We start from the raw sequence: 21,676 nt of genomic DNA on the forward strand, positions 1-21,676 counted from the left end.
CCAGAGTTAACCCTCACACTATCGCACACTACCTCACACACGTCTCACTGCGCTCTCATTACTGCTCCCGCCAGAGTTAACCCTCACACTACCACACACTGCCTCACACACGTCTCACTGTGCTCTCATTACTGCTCCCGCCAGAGATAACCCTCACACTACCGCACACTACCTCACACACGTCTCACTGCGCTCTCATTACTGCTCCCACCAGAGTTAACCCTCACACTACCGCACACTACCTCACACACGTCTCACTGCGCTCTCATTACTGCTCCCGCCAGAGTTAACCCTCACACTACCGCACACTACCTCACACACGTCTCACTGCGCTCTCATTACTGCTCCTGCCAGAGTTAACCCTCACACTACCGCACACTACCTCACACACGTCTCACTGCGCTCTCATTACTGCTCCTGCCAGAGTTAACCCTCACACTACCACACACTACCTCACACATGTCTCACTGTGCTCTCATTACTGCTCCCGCCAGAGTTAACCCTCACACTACTGCACACTAACACACACTGCCGCACTCTACCGCACACTAACTCACACTACCAGACACTACCTCACACTACCGCAATCTACTGCACACTGCCGCACTCTACCGCACACTAACTCACACTACCGCACACTGCTGCACACTACCACACACTACCGCACACTACCGCACTCTACCCCACATTACCGCACTCTACCTCAAACTACTGCACAAAACCGCATACTACTGCTCACTGCCAAATACTGCCACATTCTACTGCACACTGCCGCACTCTACCTCACACTAGCTCACACTACCACACACTGCTGCACACTGCCACACACTACTGCACACTACCACTCTCTACCTCACACTACCGCATACTACTGCACACTGCCAAACAGTACTGCATTCTACTGCACACTGCCGCACACTACCACACACTAACACACACTAATGCGCACTACTGTATATGTGCTTAGTGTCCTCATGCTATTAGCATAGCTGCCATTTAGCTATTGTTTATGTTTTTGCTATTTCTATGCTAAAAACTTTTGTTTGTGTTACTTTACTTCCTGTTACTCAAAACATAAAAAGTGAGTGCTAGTAGTGAGTGTCAGTAACAGGAGTGAGTGTCAGTAACAGGAGTGAGTTCCAGTAACAGGAGTGAGTTCCAGTAACAGGAGTGAGTGTCAGTAACAGGAGTGAGTGTCAGTAACAGGAGTGAGTTCCAGTAACAGAAGTGAGTTCCAGTAACAGGAGTGAGTTCCAGTAACAGGAGTGAGTTCCAGTAACAGGAGTGAGTTCCAGTAACAGGAGTGAGTGTCAGTAACAGGAGTGAGTTCCAGTAACAGGAGTGAGTTCCAGTAACAGAAGTGAGTTCCAGTAACAGGAGTGAGTTCCAGTAACAGGAGTGAGTGTCAGTAACAGGAGTGAGTTCCAGTAACAGAAGTGAGTTCCAGTAACAGGAGTGAGTTCCAGTAACAGGAGTGAGTGCCAGTAACAGGAGTGAGTTCCAGTAACAGGAGTGAGTGCCAGTAACAGGAGTGAGTTCCAGTAACAGGAGTGAGTTCCAGTAACAGAAGTGAGTTCCAGTAACAGGAGTGAGTTCCAGTAACAGAAGTGAGTTCCAGTAACAGGAGTGAGTTCCAGTAACAGAAGTGAGTTCCAGTAACAGGAGTGATTTCCAGTAACAGGAGTGATTTTTTTTTGTCATAAATATCAGTTATTTGATCATGCAGTCATTGCAGCATTTCTTTAAAATAAAGACTTTCTTGAGAGAAAATTAAAGGAATTAGTGAACATGCTTTTAAAAAACATGCTTTTTAAATGTCACATGAGTTTTGTAACCATTTTCAGATTAGAAACCTTGTAAAAAATATAAAAGTAAAGCTGCCTGAGTTTGAGCAGTACATGTTAAGATGGATAAATATATGTGTCATTAGATTTAGAGTTGAAATAAGATTTAATCTTTTAAAACAAGTTTAATTTTAAAGATTTACAACAAGCAAAAAACACCTATTCAGTGCAATGGCCTGTAAACTGTGCTTGCCTGGCCTCAGTGTTTGAGGCTATAAGAACAAGTTACCATTTATTCTGCTGCTCAGAGCAGCTTTATGTTTACAAGATGTTTGCAGTCTTACGTTTAGCAGCCCTGTTTTTTTAACGTTTCAAGCTAAATTTAAAATTAGAAAATTGGTTGTAAAACTTAATTATTTAATTTTTTCCATTGAGTGTAGTAAAGAAGAAATTTGATTTTATCCTGCAGTTTTTCCATTTTTTTAATTTTCCGTAAACAGAATTTCAGGAAAAATTAAAATCTTTTTTTTTTTTTCGATTTTCAGATATTTTTAAAATTTTGTATGTAATACAATTCTGATGGTATAAGGTCAGTGTAATGTTTTTTTTTTAATGCAGTTTAATTTTCTGATTGTATCAAGCTGAATTCGAAATGAAAAAGAAATGGGTTTTCATTCCATTTTTAAATTATCAAGTTTTTCTTTTTTAGCCTTTCACAAACAGAATTTCAAGAAAAATTAAAAGTTGAATCTTCTCTTGATTTTCAGATTTATATATTTTTGTATCTTGTAACACAAATCTAATGGTATAATCCAACTTGCAAAATGCAAAAACTAAAAAATCTGAAATCATTTTTTTTTTCCATTTTCTCAATTTTGAAATTACGAGAGATGAAAAAACTAAAATTGGAAAAATTGATGAAAACTTATTTCTTATTTATCCTCAAATTGTCAAAAAATTAAATGAATAAATGTTACACTGACCATATAATCCAAATAACGTTTTTTAACAAGATGCAAAAATGATTTTTTTTTTACATTTTTCCTAAAAGTCTGATCATGAATTACAGAGAAGGAAAAACTAAATATTATAAAAATTGGATATTTTTTTTTTATTCTACATTGCACTAAATATAAAACTTAAAAAAAAAAAAGTTTTTACATCCACTGTTACTGTACATTTTTGCATTAAAAAATGGTCAAATGGTCAGAAAATTAAACTGATAAATATTATACTAACCTAAATACTTCATAGATGCATTAATTCTGAATTATTCCATCATCAATTCTTTATTTCTGTAATCGCACAGTACAGGAAGTGTAATTCCACATCCTCTTTTCCTAGAAAACCATTCGTTTTTGGGGTTGCCATGGTTTCATTTGATCAATGGGTCCATTGACTCTAACAGGCCTTTTAGGAAAAGCTTTTTATTCGTTTTTAAATATAAAAATACTCTGTATCTACTGTAGATCTCAGAGATGAAGGAGTTTGGTAAAAACCTTTGAGCATCTTCAAAGCTCTACACAATAACAAGGCCGACTTTATTCTCAGAAAATACATGGTTTTAGAGTGGAGATGTCTTTTTTTAAGTGTTGATTTTCTTGCAGAACAGCTTTAAAAGGGCATCTTGAAGCACTTTTTTAGCGCTGCGTTCTGATGGGCCGGTGTTTACAGTAACTGGTGGCCACCATCTGAGCGGGATAACTGGGGCACTAGTGCTTCAGTCGCAGGTAAAGCTGTTGGACTCTCAAACACAAGGACATTTCTCCAATAATCTCCCAGCTACTGGCTAATGATAGCAGCTGGGAGGAGAGCATGCACCACTTCCAAGCTGATTTAAGTTTAACGAGCCACTCCAGAGCGCTATCGATTCAGATCTATATTTGTCAGACGCTCTGAGAGCATATATTACAGGGATAAGGACTGCGGATCCTCGGCCGCGGCGAGACGGAGGAGAAGGCGTTTAACGGGAGGCCGCGTCTCGTTTGTCGAGAGAACGGAGTGCACACTTCTCAATCAATAGAGGAGGAGTGTGTTCTTATGGTCTTATGTTCTTATGAGACTCGACATCTCCCCACCGACCCTCCCATCACATACGTCCACTTTACCATACAGCTAATAAACATGCTTTAGCTTTACTTTAGATTTTAGGGCATATTTTGCCCCAATAAATCACTATTTCCACCTTTCAGCAGCCGCTCCATCTTCAAACGTGAAACCAATCAGCGCATCCCTTGCTCATCATTCTCTTTAAGAGTAGATCAGGTGAGCTCTGTCTTTGTTGGATTGCTATTTTAACGGTGCAGCTACCTGGACGTGTTCAACAAACTCTTCTCAGCAGAGGAAACTGAGCTGCTTATTTACGGGAACAGCAATGTTATTTTATTTACTATTCTGTTTATTGTTGATGTAAAAGTTGGGTTTGTGCACTGCAGCACCAAGATAGCGATGAACGTCTGACTGTTGGCGTCTGTCTAGGTTGTATTCAGTCAGTGGAGCTCCTGTGTTTTCTGTTACCAAGATAAACAAGCAAAACTCCCGGAATGTACCTGAACACACCTCATTTCCAGAACACCACGCCCACACCCTGCATGTTCAAACACTTAAATGTAATTTTCTAGTTAATTGGACACAAAAAATAAATCTGCAATAAAAACATTAAGAATCAAAAGGAAAAGGGGCATGCTGCAAATTCAAACCAGAAAAGTTATTTAAAATGAATTTGCGTTTGGATTTTTACAGGCTTTTCTGTATATTTTCTGTGAATTTTCTGTGAATTTTCTGTGGATTTTTTGAACTTTATACATATTTTCAGTGGATTTTCTGTGTAATTTTATGTAATTTCTGGGGGTTTTCTGTGCATTTTTGTGGATATAATACAGCATATATATGTATATATTCAGAACCACTGTAGCTATTAAACGAGGCTGTCGGTGAGGTGTAAGATAGCAATGAGCATTGATAGCAATGAGAGTAAGCTAGGGTCCATGTAGTTTATTTATATTTAGTTTTATTTAAGTATTTAGCTGTATTATTGCGCTGTAATGGAGCGTCTGGTTCCACGTAGTTCTCAATCAGCGGAGTGTGATCACGTCCCTGTGCACCCCGCTATAGTGAACAGTGAGTAAACACGCTTTATCAGCCGCCGCCGCTAACAGCCTGATGGAGCCTGATGGAGTTTTTCAGCACTGTGATAAAAAAAGTATAATAATAAAATAGTATAACATAATAAACTAATATATAACCTGATACAGCAAAAGCCTGGCTTCCATTCAGCAAAGGGGCATCAAGGGGCCACATATTCATTTACTTTGTTCAAACACTTTAATGTAATTTAAAAATCTTATATAGTAAAATCTATAGAGTTAATTCTGTGTCGAAAGTTTTACACAAAAGAAAATCAATCTGCAGTAATAATTTTAAGAATCAAAAGAAAAAAGCTTGTAAATTTAAAACAGTATTTTTGTTTAGATTTTTACAGTATTTGTGTGATTTTGTGTAATTTCTGGAGGTTTCCTGTGTATTTTAGTGGATCTTTATGGTTTTTGTGTATTTTTGTGTAATCTCTGTGCTGTATTTTTGTTTAATTTTTTTGTGCATTTTCTGTTTTGTTTTGTTTTTTTTTTCATTCAATTTCTGGGGATGTTTGTTGTTTTTTTGGGGGGATTTTTTGGTGTATGTTTGAGCTTTTTTGTGGATTTTTGTGTGTATTTCTTGTTGCTTTTCTGTATTTTTCTGTGATCTTTTGTGGAATTTCTGGGGATTTTTGTTGATTTTTTGTGGATTTTCTGGGATTTGTTTGGGGTATATTTGTGCTTTTGTTGTATTTTCTGCAGATGTTTTGTGGATTTTCTGTGGATTTTTGTTTGTGGATTTTCTGTGGATTTTTGTGGCTATTTTTGCTTGTGGAATTTCTTATTTTCTTTTATTTGTATGTAATCTGCGATTTTGTTTGCAGATTTTATATTTTTGTGTAAAACATATGGCACAAAATTTACTTTATCAAAATCTCCACCAATTTTCTCGTGCATTTTTACTGCATATAAGCAAAATACTTTCAAACACATGGCGTGACATTACAATAAGAAAACCTGCATAGATCCTCCCTGGCTCCACCCCTCACCTGTTGACCCCCACCAGAGCCCCGCCCACTAGATCAGTTGAAGAAACATTGACCATCTGCTGGTTGAGAAGCTCAGACAGTATACAGCAGGATTAGCCAGCAGACTTCTTCTGAGGGAGGGATCTGTACCTACTGTCCGTGGCAGGAAGTCAGCAGATTGAGATGTAAGAACTGTCAAATAATGAGATTTAATGTGCTTCTATTACAGTTAAGCATGAATTAGCTTGTTCGTGTTTTGCCAGTTAGCACAAGCTAAAAGTGATTTTGTGATTATTCTTCTATTCTAACTTGTGTAAAAACAGGTAAAATGTGCAGATATTATCATTACCTCTCCAAATCAGCATTCTTTTGCTTTTATGGGATGTGGCAAAAGTCATGGGACACAGGACTAGTAATTTTAGCATGTCTTTGCTTGTTGTTTTGTATCATATAGAAGATGGTTTTGGATGATTTTGTTTTGGTTGGAATTTGTCCTTAAATCCAACATTTTTTTATTAGTATAAGGTTTTCTGAGTGTTACAATCACTGGACGTTCTTAAAATGTTTTTATTCATCATTGTAAACATTCTGGTAACATTGTGTCAACGTTTTAATGAAAGGAATATTTCTGTACCGTTGCAGGCTAACCCTCCTGTAACTTTTTCCAAACGTTTCTGAAAATTTTCAAAATGTTCTGTTTGCTGGAAGTTGATATAAAAGCGTCTAAAAGAGGTAAGTTAACCCAATTTTTGGTGAAACTTAAATTTAATTTAAATCTGTGTTTGTTATATTTGGATTAAATGTAGCTTTAAATGTTTAAGATGTAGATCACAATTTTTTTTTATTAGAAAAATGCTTTTTTGTGCTTGAACTTTGCTTTGGATTTTTTTTTTCCAGATTTTCAGATTCCAGATTTTTAGATATGTACAGATTTAATTTTCGGGTTTTAAAATTCAGATTTATAAATTGTCAGATAAAAAAAAAATAATAATATTCAAAATTTTTAGATAAAACAATCAGATTTATAGATTTTTAGTTTTAACAAATTCAGATCTGTACATTACTTGATTAAAAATAAGTATCTATAATGTTACAGATTTTTTAAAATTCAGATTCAAATATTTTTGGATTCAAATTTGAAATTTTCAGATAAAAAAAAATGTAATCTGTGTATTTACAGATTTAAACCTTTTAGATTTATACATGTATATATTTAAAAAAATCTGACCCCCAAATACATATTTTAACATTTCAGATCAAATATTTGTAGATTTAAAAAATCAGATCCGTAAATTTTCAGATTGACAACAAATTTGAATTTGTCTTTAAATCCAACAATTTTTGAATTAGTAAAATTGGATGTTTTTAGTTCTTGTTATTTATTTAACATTTTTTTAAACATTCTGGTAAGATTGTGTTAACGTTTTAATATCTATAATGTTAGAATTTGTCTAGCTGGGAACGTTATGTGAGAAACGTTCTACGAACGTTTTGATAAAACCATTATTATGGAATATTATTTATGTTAATGTAAATATGTGTTTGTTATATTTAGATTAAATTTAACATTAAATGTTTAAGATCACAATTTCTTATTAGAAAAATGTTTTTTTGTGCTTTAAACGTTGCTTTGATTTTTTTTTTATTCAATTTAAAAAAAAAAACAGATACCAAATTTTTAAAAAACTTACAGATTAAAAAAATTCTGATCCATAATTTTTCCGATTCAAAAGTTCAATTTTAATTTTAACATTTCAGATCCATAATTTTCAGATTTTAAAATTCAGATTCATAAAGTGTCCAATATTGACAAATTAATATCCATAATGTTCAGATAAAAAAATATGATTAATACTTTTCAAATAAAAAAATGTGATCCATAAATGTACAGATTTTTTCAAATTCAGATTCATACATTTTTGTATTTTAAATTTTCAGATTAAAAAAAAATTCAATCCGTGTACTTACAGTTAAGATTTAAACATTTCAGATCCCTAAATGTATATATTTTAACATTTCAGATCAAATACTTTTAGATTTAAAAAATCAGATCTGTAAATTTTTAGATGTTTTTTAGACGTTATGTGAGAAATGTTCTACTAATGTTTTGATGAAACCATTATTATGAAATATTATTTATGTTCGTTTAAATCTGTGTTTGGTATATTTGGATTAAATTTAACCTTAAATGTTTAAAATGTTGATCACATTTTTTTTTTATTAGAAAAATGCTTTTTTGTGCTTTTTTAGATTTTTTTTTTCTTTTTTTGTTTTTAGAAACGTACAGATTTGAAAAATTCTGATTCATGTTTCTGATAAAAAAAAAATAAGATACATAATTTTCAGTTTTTAAATTTCAGATTTATAAATTGTCATTCCAATTTTTTTTATTAAAACAAACAGATTTATAGATTTTCACATGATTAAAAAAATCTTATCCATAATGTTCAGATAAAAAATAATATTCATAATTTTGTTCATAATCATCCATAAATTATATAAAATATAAAACGTTGTTCCTGTAAATTTTGCAAACTAACCCTGCTGTAACTTTATCAAAATGTTTCTGAAAGTTCTCCTGATGTTCTCTGTTAGCTGGAAGCTGATCTCAAAGCGTCTAAAAGTGTTAATTTAACCCAGTTTTGGGTGAATCTATAACCCCTCAGGTTCTGCAGTTAAACTCCGTCACACTTCTGCTTTTAATGCAGCCGCTTAAAGAGTCCAGTCACTTCCTCCAACCCTCAACCAGATGTAGGTCAAACTCTTCAGAGAGATAAGAGAGAAAGAGAGAGAGAGAGAGAGAGAGAGAGAGAGAGAGAGGAGGAAGAACAAAAGACGACACATCTCTCATCACTTCACTCGCTGTAGTTCTGGGATTGTTTATCAGACTACAGGAAAAAACATATAAAAAACACATATCTGTATTTAGCTTAAAAAAGTCATAAGTATTTAAATCTGTTTTCTGTGCTTTTAACTTTGCTGTTGAAAAAAAAAAGTTTTAAAATAAGATAAAAAAAAAAATCAGATTTCAATTTTTTTGATGCATACAGATTTAAACATTTCTGAATTATATATAATATAATCTATATTTTTCCAATTTTAACATGTCAGATCCAAAATTCTGGTCATAGGTTTTAAATTTTAACATTCAGATTCATAAATTGTCAGATAAAACAATCAGATTCCAAATTTTCAGATGAAAACGTCTGATTTATAGATTTTCAGTTTGAAAAAAAATCAGATTTGTACATTATCTGATAAAAGAAAAACAGATCAATACATTACATGATTAAAAATTCATATTGAAAAAAAAACAGATTCATCATTTTCAGATGTAAACAAATTTTCATTTTCATTTTTATACATATTTGTATTTAAAAAATCAGATTCGTAAATTTTCAGATTTTAAAAAATAAGATCTGATAGTTAAAAATTCTGATATTTTTTACTTCAATTTAGATCCATAAATGTAATTTTTTTTTTTTGCAATTTTAAGATTACACGTTTGCAGATGAAAAAATTGGATCTGTACATTTTCAGATTAAAAACAAATTGAAATCGATAAATTTAAAATCCTTAGATTTTAAAATTTCCACTTCATACATTTATAGATTAAAACATTTCATGTACATATTTTAACATTCCAGATCACACGTTTGCAGATTAAAAAATGAGATCTGTACATTTTCAGATAAAAAAAAAAATAATTTGTATATTTACAGATTTTAACATTTCAGACTCATACATTTATAGATTTAAAAAAATCATGTTTGTAAATTTACATATTTTAATTGTAAATTTTCAGATTTTAAACATTAAGATCTGTAAATTTACAGATTTTAGCATTTCACATTCATCATTTTACAGATTAAAAAATTTCAGTTCCCCAAATTTACATATTTTAAAATTTCAGATAACACATCTGCGGTAAAAAAAAAATCAGATCTATACATTTTCAGATTCATGAATTCAGATTTATCATCAGATCATCATATTGTTTTAAGGTATGAATGTATGGGTGTGAGAAATCTAAAAATTTTACATTTTCCATCATTTACAAATTCACTGATACAGTTCAAATGTATGAATTACAATATTGCATAGTTCATGTTTATCGAAAGTCAGTTTCTGATTAAATTTTTAATATAGAAATATTTCTGAGACTGCAGATTGTAATGCTGGTGTATTGATTATTGATTAGCTCTGTAGTTCTGTGTGTTTTTAGTGTTTTAGTAACGGATGCTGTTTTTTCTGGTTAGCTGAATCTTCTTAACTGCGCTGTATTAAAGTGATTCTCTGGTGGTGGGGGTGCTGCAGTTGTAACTGGGTCCTGGGGGGGTGGTTAGTTATCGGTGCCGCAGTGCGGGCGTCGCCGGTCGGCCCGGTGAAGCAATTTTAGCCTTTTCCTCCCAATCAGCCGCTCGACAGCAACTCGGCCGCGGAGAACAAACGGAGCTCGCTCGCTCTGCCGGCTCCCCACTGCCCGATCTTATCCGGGCCCCCGCCACCCTCTCGCCAGGGCCCCCGAGCCCCGGAGCCCCGAGGCGGCTCTTCTTCCACCTGCCCCAAATAATAAAAACCTCGTCCACGCCGCCTCCGGCCTCTCGACTCACGCAGATCCTCAAATTAGAGTCTGGCGGACTGATGAAACACCGCCGCCACCAAAGACCCAGCCTGCCAGAAGAAGAGATGAGGAATATGTGGTTCATCCAGATTCCCAAACTTAAGAACCATGTGGAGAAGAAATCAGACTAAAAGCTCGAGAACTTCACCAACTTTTAACTTTTAGTGGAGAGATCCAACCAAAACAACAAACTCAACTTCTGTTTGAAATCCAACCAAAACAATGAACTTAACTTCTGTTTGAAATCCAACAAAAATGACAAACTCAACTTCTGTTTGGAATCCAACCAAAACGACAAACAACCAAAACGACGAACTCTGCTTATGTTTGGGATCCAACCAAAATGGCAAACTCAACTTCTGTTTGGAATCCGACCACTAAAAGTTAAAAGTTCTTAAGCTTGAGTTTATAATTTTATTCCCAAACTGAACTTGAGTTTGTCGCTAATTAAGACAATCTGGATCCAGTTAGATGAAATGACCATCACACTTCTTTTAGTCCAGTGATGCACCTCCTTTCAAAGAAAGTCTGTGAACTGGGAAAAATGTTAGAATTTTATGTTATCAGCTTGATTTAGGGCATGACAGTGTGTCTTTGCTATCATAATGACGGGGAAAGTACATCTACTAATTCTAATTCTCTTAACCCTCCTGTTATGTTCTGGGTCAAAATTACCTGTTTTAAAGTTTAAGGATCTAGGAAAAATAGTTAAAAATATTTGCGGATAATTTTGGCCATAACATGAAATAAACCAATCAGAGTGTGAAAAAAATAGACTGTTGGCGTAGGAGTGTTAAGCCCTATGCGCACGGGATTAGTTTCTCAGGGGGTCCTGGGGTAATTTTCTCTTTTATGGGGAAACGCTATGTCATGTGACCGAGAAAGCCTAAAAACTCAATGGTCCGGATAGGGCTTTGGGGCCCTATTTTATCAGCTTGATTTAGGGTGTGTCAGTGTGTCTTTGCTATCGTAATGATGGGAAAAGTACACCTTGCTCAACTCAAAACGCTCTGCAAAGGCATGTACTAATTCTCTTAATTAATCATGGGTGTGTTTCGTTAAATAATTTTGGGCGTAACGTGAAATAAACCAATCAGAGTGTCTCTTGTTCATCATTCTCTTTAAGAGTAGATCAAGTGAGCTCTGTCTTTGGTGGATTGCTATTGTAACGGTGCAGCTACCTGGACGTGTTCAACAAACTCTTCTCAGCAGAGGAAACTGAGCTGCTGGTTGACGCTGTGAAGGAGCTCCAGCAGCTCATTTACGGGAACAGCAATGTTATTTTATTTACTATTGTTGATTATGATGCCTGCGTTGCCAAGATAGCGATAAACGTCTGACTGTTGGCGTCTGTCTAGGTTGTATTCAGTCAGTGGAGCTCCTGTGTTTTCTGTTACCAAGATAAACAAGATAAAACTCCAGAAATGTACCTGAACACACCTCATTTCCAGAACACCACGCCCATCAGTGTAGATATATTCAGAAGCTCTGCTGCTGTTTAAACCAGACAGGAGGAAGGAGTGAAAATAGACTGTTGACGGGTTGTAAGATAGCAATGAGCATTGTTTTTATATTCATAGTCTTCATGCATTGCTGCATATTTGCTAGTTGAGGTTTTCTCTTTGATTTAATTGTGTTTTAGTGCAGATTTCTGCTGGAGTTTTCAGACAGTGATGGGTTGATGGTGTTTCAGCCTCAGCTGGTGCCACTCGGTCCTCGTCAGCTTGGTGTTTGGGGGTCCGGAGAGAGGGGAACTCTTTGGGGGGGGATTCCTCAGCTTTTCTTATAAACGGCACAAGGCTTAGCACCACTTACCATCCCTTTAATGAGAGCGAGTTAACTTCAAACGCTCCTCCTCCAGAGACGAGAGAGGAGAGGATTTTACAGTCTGTGCAGAACGAGAGTATATACGGCGGCTCACCAGAACCGCATGCATCCCCACACTTTCCTCTAATGCGATTGGTCAGTCTCTCGCGCGTTTGAAACCAAATCACATTCCCAACCTTACAATTAACATCAATTTCCAGCCATCAATTTTTGTGGCACTGGACCACTGACATAACCATGAAGACGAGGTGTGTCCAATCATATAGAACTTATTTAAACTAAAATGAAAAATAAAATACAGCAATTGCATGCAGTAATGTAATAATGCAGGTTTAATCTCTCGGAACCAATTAAAGGCAGTTTAATAATGGTTCCAGTAATCCATGTCCTTTGTTGACATGTCTTCAGCAAACTGTTTGCGGGCTTTCTTGTGTACAGACTTCAGAAGAAGATTTTCTCTAAGGTGGATAGCTATTCTCTACCCACTCTGAGAGCGTGGAAAGGTGAGCCACTGTTAAAACTCAGTCACCAGAAACTTTTTAAAACACCTGTACTGTGCAAACACCTAGTATTATTGGCCATGTTTTTTTTTTAATAAAGCAGCAATGAATGTACACTTTATGACTCACTTATAATGTAAACACTGACCAGAAACCAAAAACTTACTTCAGCAACGAATCATGGGAAGGGTTACGGTTCAGAAAAATCATTAATGATGGTTTTAATAGTCTTTGCAGTGACTGCACTTGAGGAAACTTCCAAAGTTCTTGAAATTCTACAATTCAGATTGACTGACCTTCATTTTTTCCTAAAGTATCGTATCGTCTGATATCTTCTCTATAGTCAGTTATAAGTGGCTTTTATAAATATATATCAGTGCTCTCTCAGAGTGCAGTACAGCGCTCAGTCTTTACTGGATCACCCCTCTGTAAAGTTTTATCTCTCGGAACCAGTGTAATAATGGTTCCAGTAATCCATGCCCTTTGTTGACATGTCTTCAGCAAACTGTTTGCTTGGCTTTCTTGTGTACAGACTTCAGAAGAAGATTTCCTCTAAGGTGGACAGCTATTCTCTACCCACTCTGAGAGCGTGGAAAGGTGAGCCACTGTTAAAACACAGTCACCAGAAACTTTTTAAAACACCTGTACTGTGCAAACACCTAGTATTAATGGCCATGTTTTTTTGTTTTTTTTGACTCGCTTAAAATGTAAACACTTCCCAGAAACCAAAACTTACTTGCTACAGCTGCGAATCATGGGAAGGGTTACGGTTCAGGAAAATCATTAATGATGGTTTTAATAGTCTTTGCAGACACTTCGGATTGACTGACCTTCATTTTTTCCTAAAGTATCGTATCGTCTGATATCTTCTCTATGTTCAGTTATAAGTGTCTTTTATAAATATATATCAGTGCTCTCTCAGAGTGCGGTACAGCGCTCAGTCTTTACTGGATCACCCCGCTGTAAAGTTTTATCTCTCGGAACCAATTAAAGGCAGTGTAATAATGGGGTGATTTCTCCGTGCTGTTTGCGTTTCTGCCTCTTCCTGAATCTGAGCGTGATCTCCGGCGGGGGCGGCGGGTCACGGTTAAGGTGGCGGAGGGTGATGATTAAGGAAAAAGCTCATTGTGGCGCGTGGAGGTAAGTGACCCGCCGCTCGCCGCTGATAAGGCCCCATTTAATCCGCGCTGAATTGCGGCGCTGTAAAATAAAGATAATTACAAAATCACCAGGCTATGTAGCTTTGATAGATTTTTTTTTGTTAGCTGGTGTTATTGCTGCGAGAAGGAGGAAGAAATTAAATGGATTATATCACGCTCCCCCTCTCAGATGGATTGCAACTGCTTTTAAATAACGGCGAGAGCAATTTCATCAGCCCGGCAATCCGAGGAGCCACTGACAGACTCGGCATGATTCAAATTGAACTCTTTTCATTTTAATAAACCCTACCGTACACACACACACACACACACACACACTCATACAACCATGCGGAAAAACATAGATACACACACACACAACACACACTGCACTTCTCCACGGTTTAATACGGAGCTTTTAAATTATTCCTGGAAACGGCCAAAACAATTAGACACTTGATGACAATCCAGCATCTGATCTCAGCATTTCCATCGTATTTCTACACTGAGGCATCAGAATAACAGTATTATAAACTCTGTTCAATTAAAAGTCTCGTGTTCCGTGTCCCATGACTTTTGACACATCCCATCCCAAGCTTTTGGACACTTTTCCCTAATAGTATGGAAAAGGTTCTTCAAGAATTTGTACTTTTGCACAGGAGATCTATTTCTCATCCCTGATGAGAGCCGGTTCCATCATTATCCGTGTTTTTCTTTTTCTATTTGCGTTTTTGCCCGTTTTTTTTAGTTCCCCTCATGCTAGCATTTTAGCACTGCTAACTCAAGACTTTTCTGGTGAGATGAATATAAAAATAAAAAACTCTAATATGAACTCAGGCTTGAGGTGTGCAGTTGTTGGGTGCCACAAAAACTCAGAAAAGTAGAATTTGTTGTTGGAAAGTACGTTTTTTTTTTTTTTATAAAACAGCAATAAATGTCCACTTTTTGATTTGCTTATAATGTAAACACTCTGACCACAAACCAAAAACCGGCTTCAGCTACGAATCATGAGAAAAGTTTAAGTTCAGACAAATCATGAATAATGATTTTAATGGTCTTTGCAGAAGTTCTTGAAATTCTTCTTTTCAGATTGACTGATCTTCATTTTTCCTAATTAAGTAGTAATTCTTGCTTCTCATAATCTGGATTCGAACATTACTCAAATATTCACTATTCACTGTATACCTGTAACTCTACCTCTTCACTACTTTACTTTAACTGATGCTCTCAAACACTTTATTAAGAGACAAGAAATTCAAGTAATTAACTCTTGATGAGTTCAGCACAGCTGTTAACTGAAAGCCTGAATTCCAGGTGACTCTACCTCATAAAACTGACTGAGAAAATGGTGCTACAAATATGCAATATATTCTATAAACATGTTTTTCTTCATAGTTTGTATGATGCTCCTCATATACACACTCCTCACAGTTCCTGTTAGCCCCGCCCCTCCTTCCAATTCCCACCCCAACACAGCTTTTAGGAAGCGTTAGCAGCAGCCAGTGTGAAAGAGCGTTTATTTATTTATTCATTTATGTATTTAGAGTGGTATTTTTCCCTCAGATGGAGCTCAGCGTTCCTGCTGTTTTACCTAAAGAGCTTTTACATGTTTTTCACCTCCTCTCTGCAGCCGGAGCGTCTGAGCGCCAACACAGACCCCGCCGCTGATCTTTAACTCAGATTAATTCCACACGGACTCGCGCTAATTCAGAACATATAACATTTTATTCAAAATAAACCGTCGCTCAATTAATTCAGCTCTCATATCTGTTCAGGGACAATAGTGTGGCTCACAGAGCCGGGTATATGAGGGTGTTTGTGGGCATTTTTGGTATTTGATGGTGTTTGTGGAAGTGTTTGTGGGTGTTTGTTGATATTCGAGGATATTTCTTTGGTATTTGAGGGTATTTGGAGTATCTAAGAGTATTTGTGGGAGTATTTGTGAAGGTATTTGAGGGTATGTCTGGGTATATAAATGTATTTTTAGGGTATTTGGGAGGTATTTGAGGGTATTTGTGCATTTGTGAGGGTATTTGTGAGTATGTGAGGGGATTTGTATGTGTTGGTATTTGAGGGGGTGTATTTAAGGGTATTTGTGGAGGTTTTTGTGTGTATTTGTGGATATTTGAGAGGATTTGAGAGTTTTTGTATAGGTATTTGAGGGTATTTGTGAATATCTGAGGGTATTTGTGGGTATGTGAGGGGCTATTTGTGGAGGTGTTTGTGGTCATTTGAGGAAATTTGTGGATGTTTGAGGGTAGTTCTAGGTAATTCTGGGGGTATTTGTGGAGTTGTTTGTGTGTATTTGTGGATATTTGAGAGGATTTGAGAGTTTTTGTGTAGGTATTTGAGGGTATTTGTGAATATCTGATGGTATTTGTGGGTATTGTGGGTATTTGTGGGTATGTGAGGGGCTATTTGTGGAGGTGTTTGTGGTCATTTGAGGTGGTATGTCAGGGTATTTGTGGAAATTTGTGAATATTTGAGGGTATTTCTAGGTATTTCTGGGGGTATTTGTGGAGGTATTTGTGAGAAAATGAAGATATTTGAGGGTATTTGTGGATATTTGAGGGTATTTGAAGGTAATTCAGGCTTTCTGGAGTATCTGTAATATGAAGAGTAGTGAAAGTGATGGTGAATATCTGTGTTTTTGATCTGGAGTGTGGAGCGTGGTAAAGCGGTGCGCTTTAGCTCGTATCTCCGCTGCGCCGCGAGCGTCGCCGTTATCAACCTGAGGAAAATGAATGAATAAAAGAAGAGCAGCGTTTCTTAAAGGTGATACAGAGCGGAGAGAGCGTACTTTCATAACAGAATCTCTAACTCAATATATACACACCTGAACTACAGGTAGTGATGTTTCTGAAGCGCTGATTTACAGCAGGTCTCGGTTTACAGTATGTTTAGAATGATGCAGTATTGTAGAAATTAACTCCAAAAGGAAAAGACAAAGAACAGCTCTGATTAGAGCTGGACAAAATGGCAAAAACTGATATAAACAAGTTTATTTTTATACATTCGTTCAATGCAAAATTCAAAATACAGATGTATAAATACCTGTACCTAGAATCTTCTAAATAATATAAACCTCCCTGTTTTGAACATCAGCCATAAAACTCATTTACGTAACATATATCCATGTAACACACTGTCCCCATAACACACTGCCCTGTAACACACTGCTGTGTAACACACCCCACTGTAACACACACCCTTGTGACACACACCTTGTAACACACTGCCCTGTAACACACCCTTGTAACACAAACCCTTAAAACACACAACCTTGAATCAGACACTGTCCTGTAACACACACCCTTGTAACCCACTTCCTTGTAACACACACCTTTGTATCACACAGCCTTGAAACACACACCCTTGTAACACACACCCTTGTATCACACACTTGTGTAACACACACCCTTGTAACACACACTCTTGTAACCCACTTCCTTGTAACACACACCTTTGTATCACACACCATTGAAACACACACCCTTGTAACACATCACCCTGTAACACATACCCTTGTAACACACACCCTTTTAACACACACTCTTGTAACCCACTTCCTTGTAACACACAACTTTGTATCACACACCCTTGTAACACACACCCTTGTAACACACATCCTTGTAACACACACCCTTGTAACCCACACCCTTAAAACACACAACCTTGGAACACACACCCTAGGAACACACACCCTTGTATCACACACTCTTGTAACACACACCCTTGTAACACACACCCTTGTAACACACCCTTGAAACACACACCCTTTAAACACACAACCTTTGTATCACACACCCTTGTAACACACACTCTTAAAACACACAACCTTGTAACACACAACCTTGTAACACATCACCCTGTAACACACAACTTTGTATCACACACCCTTGTAACACACACCCTTGTAACACACATCCTTGTAACCCACACCCTTAAAACACACAACCTTGGAACACACACCCTTGTATCACACACTCTTGTAACACACACCCTTGTAACACACCCTTGAAACACACACCCTTTAAACACACAACCTTTGTAACACACACCCTTGTAACACACACTCTTGTAACCCACTTCCTTGTAACACACAACTTTGTATCACACACCCTTGTAACACACACCCTTGTAACACACATCCTTGTAACCCACACCCTTAAAACACACAACCTTGGAACACACACCCTAGGAACACACACCCTTGTATCACACACCCTTGTAACACACCCTTGAAACACACACCCTTTAAACACACAACCTTGTAACACACAACCTTGTAACACATCACCCTGTAACACACTCTTGTAACACACACTCTTTTAACACACAACCTTGTAACACACACTCTTGTAACACACACTCTTGTAACCCACTTCCTTGTAACACACACCTTTGTATCACACACCCTTGTAACACACACCTTTGGAACACACACCCTTGTATCACAAACCCTTGTATCACACACTCTTGTAACACACACACTTTTAACACACACTCTTGTAACCCACTTCCTTGTAACACACACCTTTGTATCACACACCCTTGTAACACACACCCTTGTAACACATCACCCTGTAACACACACTCTTGTAACACACACCCCTGTAACACACACCCCTATAACACACAAAATTGTAACACACACCCTTGTAACATACGCTCTTGTAACTCATCACCCTTGTAACACACCAACCCAATAACCTACCTCCCTATACATTACTGAGGTGTGTGTTACCGAGCTACCCTCCCCACACACACACCTGTAACACACTACGCTGTAACACACAACCATGTAACATGCGCACATGTAACACACACCACTGTGTAACCCCCCCACACACACACACACTCTGTAATGCTCTCTAATCTGAACAGGCTCTGTTTTTCCAGAAGCAGCAGCCGCCTGTCTAATTGCCGCCATTATTAACTACTTGTAAATTTGAGAAAGAGGAACTTCGCTCTTCTGCATCCAAGCAGTAAATTATCCAATTTCACCTCATCTGCAAACACACACACACACTCACTCACACACACACATACACACACACACACTCCCCCCTGTAACAGCCCCCGCCTTCCCGTCCCTCCCTTCTGCTTCAAGGCCTGATTGGTGCATTAAAAATTTACAATCAGAGTATATCTAGTTATTTATTAAAAAATAAGGAGAAAAAAAGGAATCAATACCAACAGGCCTGATGGTAAATATTCCATGACAACAGAAATACTGCATTTAACCTCTCTATAGAGCTGCAGGAGAGAGGGGGGGGCGGGGTCATTAATAATGCACGGTCATAGGATACATTTCAGCCGCCGGCCACCGCTCCTCTCGCGTTAAATACGAGAGAGCGCTCAGACTGTAAACAGGGGAAGTTTATGCTGCATTAACTCGAGAAACAGAGAAAAACATTACCCAAACCCACCACATAAAGAACCCTGCTGAAATATTCATCCAGCTCAAGCCCCGCCCTTCTCAGAAAGCTCAGCAAACGCTGCATGACTTTCCTGCCCAGATAACTCTCTCATCACCTGTAACACACACCACTCCGTAACACAACCCTGTAACACATAAACACATAAAACACAACCACATAATACATCACCTGTAACACACACCACTCCGTAACATAAAACACACCTTCATAATACATCTCTGTAATAAATAACTCTGTAACACATAACCCCATAAAACACAATCTCGTAATACATCACCTGTAACACACACGGCACTCCGTAACACAACCCTGTAACACATAAACCCATAAAACACAACCTTGTAATACATCACCTGTAACACACACTATTCTGTAACACAACCCTGTCTGTAACACACACCACTCTGTAACACAACCCTGTCTGTAACACACGCCACTCTGTAACACAACCCTGTCTGTAACACACACCACATAAACCCATAAAACACAACCTCGTAATACACTTCTGTAACACATATCCACTCTGTAACACACCACTCTCTAACACATAAACCCATAAAATACAACCTCATTATACATATCTGTAATACAACCCCATAAAACACACTCTCGTAATACGTCACCTGTAACACACCACTCTGTAACACACCACTCTGTAACACAACCCTGTCTGTAACATGCGCACAACCCTGTAACACACCACTCTGTAACACCTCCCTGTAACACACTACTCCGTAACACAACCCTGTAACACATAAACCCATAAAACACAACCTCATAATACATTTCTGTGACACATAGCCACTGTGTAACACAACCCTGTAACACACCTGTGTGTAACAAACAACTCTGTAACACAACCCTGTAACAGCACCCCATAGCAAACAACTCTGTAACACACCTGTCTGTAACACACCACTCTGTTACATAACACCCTGTAATAAATCCCTGTAACACACAACCCTGTAACACACACTCCCTGTAACACTACCTTGTAACACCACTCTGCAATACATCACTCTGTAACACATCATTCTGTAACACACCTGTCTGTAACACAACCTTGTAACACACCACTCTGTACTACACCACTCTGTAACATCCCTGTAACCACTCTGTAACACATTGCCTTGAAACACATCACTCTGTAACACATCCCTGTGACACACCACTCTAACACATGACTCTGTAACACACCGCTCTGTAACACATCACTCTGTAACACACCGCTCTGTAACACATCACTCTGTAATACATCACTCTGTAACACACAGCTCTGTAACACACCACTCTGTAACACATCACTCTGTAAAACACCGCTCTGTAACACATCACTCTGTCGCACCACTCTGTAACACACCGCTCTGTAACACACCACTCTGTAACACATCACTCTGTAAAACACCGCTCTGTAACACACAGCTCTGTAACACACCACTCCGTAACACACAGCTCTGTAACACATCACTCTGTAACACACCACTCTGTAACACACCACTCTGTAACACACCACTCTGTAACACATCACTCTGTAACACATCGCTCTGTAAAACACCGCTCTGTAACACACCACTCCGTAACACACAGCTCTGTAACACATCACTCTGTAACACATCACTCTGTAACACACCACTCTGTAACACACAGCTCTGTAACACACCACTCTGTAACACATCACTCTGTAAAACACCGCTCTGTAACACATCACTCTGTAACACACCACTCTGTAACACACAGCTCTGTAAAACACCACTCTGGTAACACTACCTCCATAATGTATTAATGGGTTCTGATTGGACAGTGATTACATTTCATTTTGGCACAAATTCTGCGCTGCTTCTAGATGAAATGCAATCCTGTGCATTGTGATTTGCTTTTAAACATTCGCAGCAATGCAACACAGTGGAATGAGATGATTGCATTTTTAAGATGTTTGTGTGCAGTTCTGACACAAATTAAGTGTTTGATTTTGAAAATGCGTATTCTTTTGAATTGTTTTTCAATAAAGAGATCAAGTGCAGTGAAATGTAATGTCAGTGGTTTTGCATTTTATTTTGGCAAAGCATTTAGGAAAAGCAATGCATCTGGTGTATTGCATTTACATTTTTACATGGTAGTGTTTGCTGCTTTCCAAGTTGACTCAAAATCCTCTCCATACTAGACAAGTAGTGCAACATTGTGTATAGTAAATAAATGCATTCATTAGATGCATACGGCCCTAATTTAGTGATCAATAGACGAGCCGTTAACCACTCA

This window comes from Astyanax mexicanus, chromosome 16 (assembly GCF_023375975.1).
Source record: "Astyanax mexicanus isolate ESR-SI-001 chromosome 16, AstMex3_surface, whole genome shotgun sequence".
Lineage (NCBI taxonomy): Eukaryota > Metazoa > Chordata > Actinopteri > Characiformes > Acestrorhamphidae > Astyanax > Astyanax mexicanus.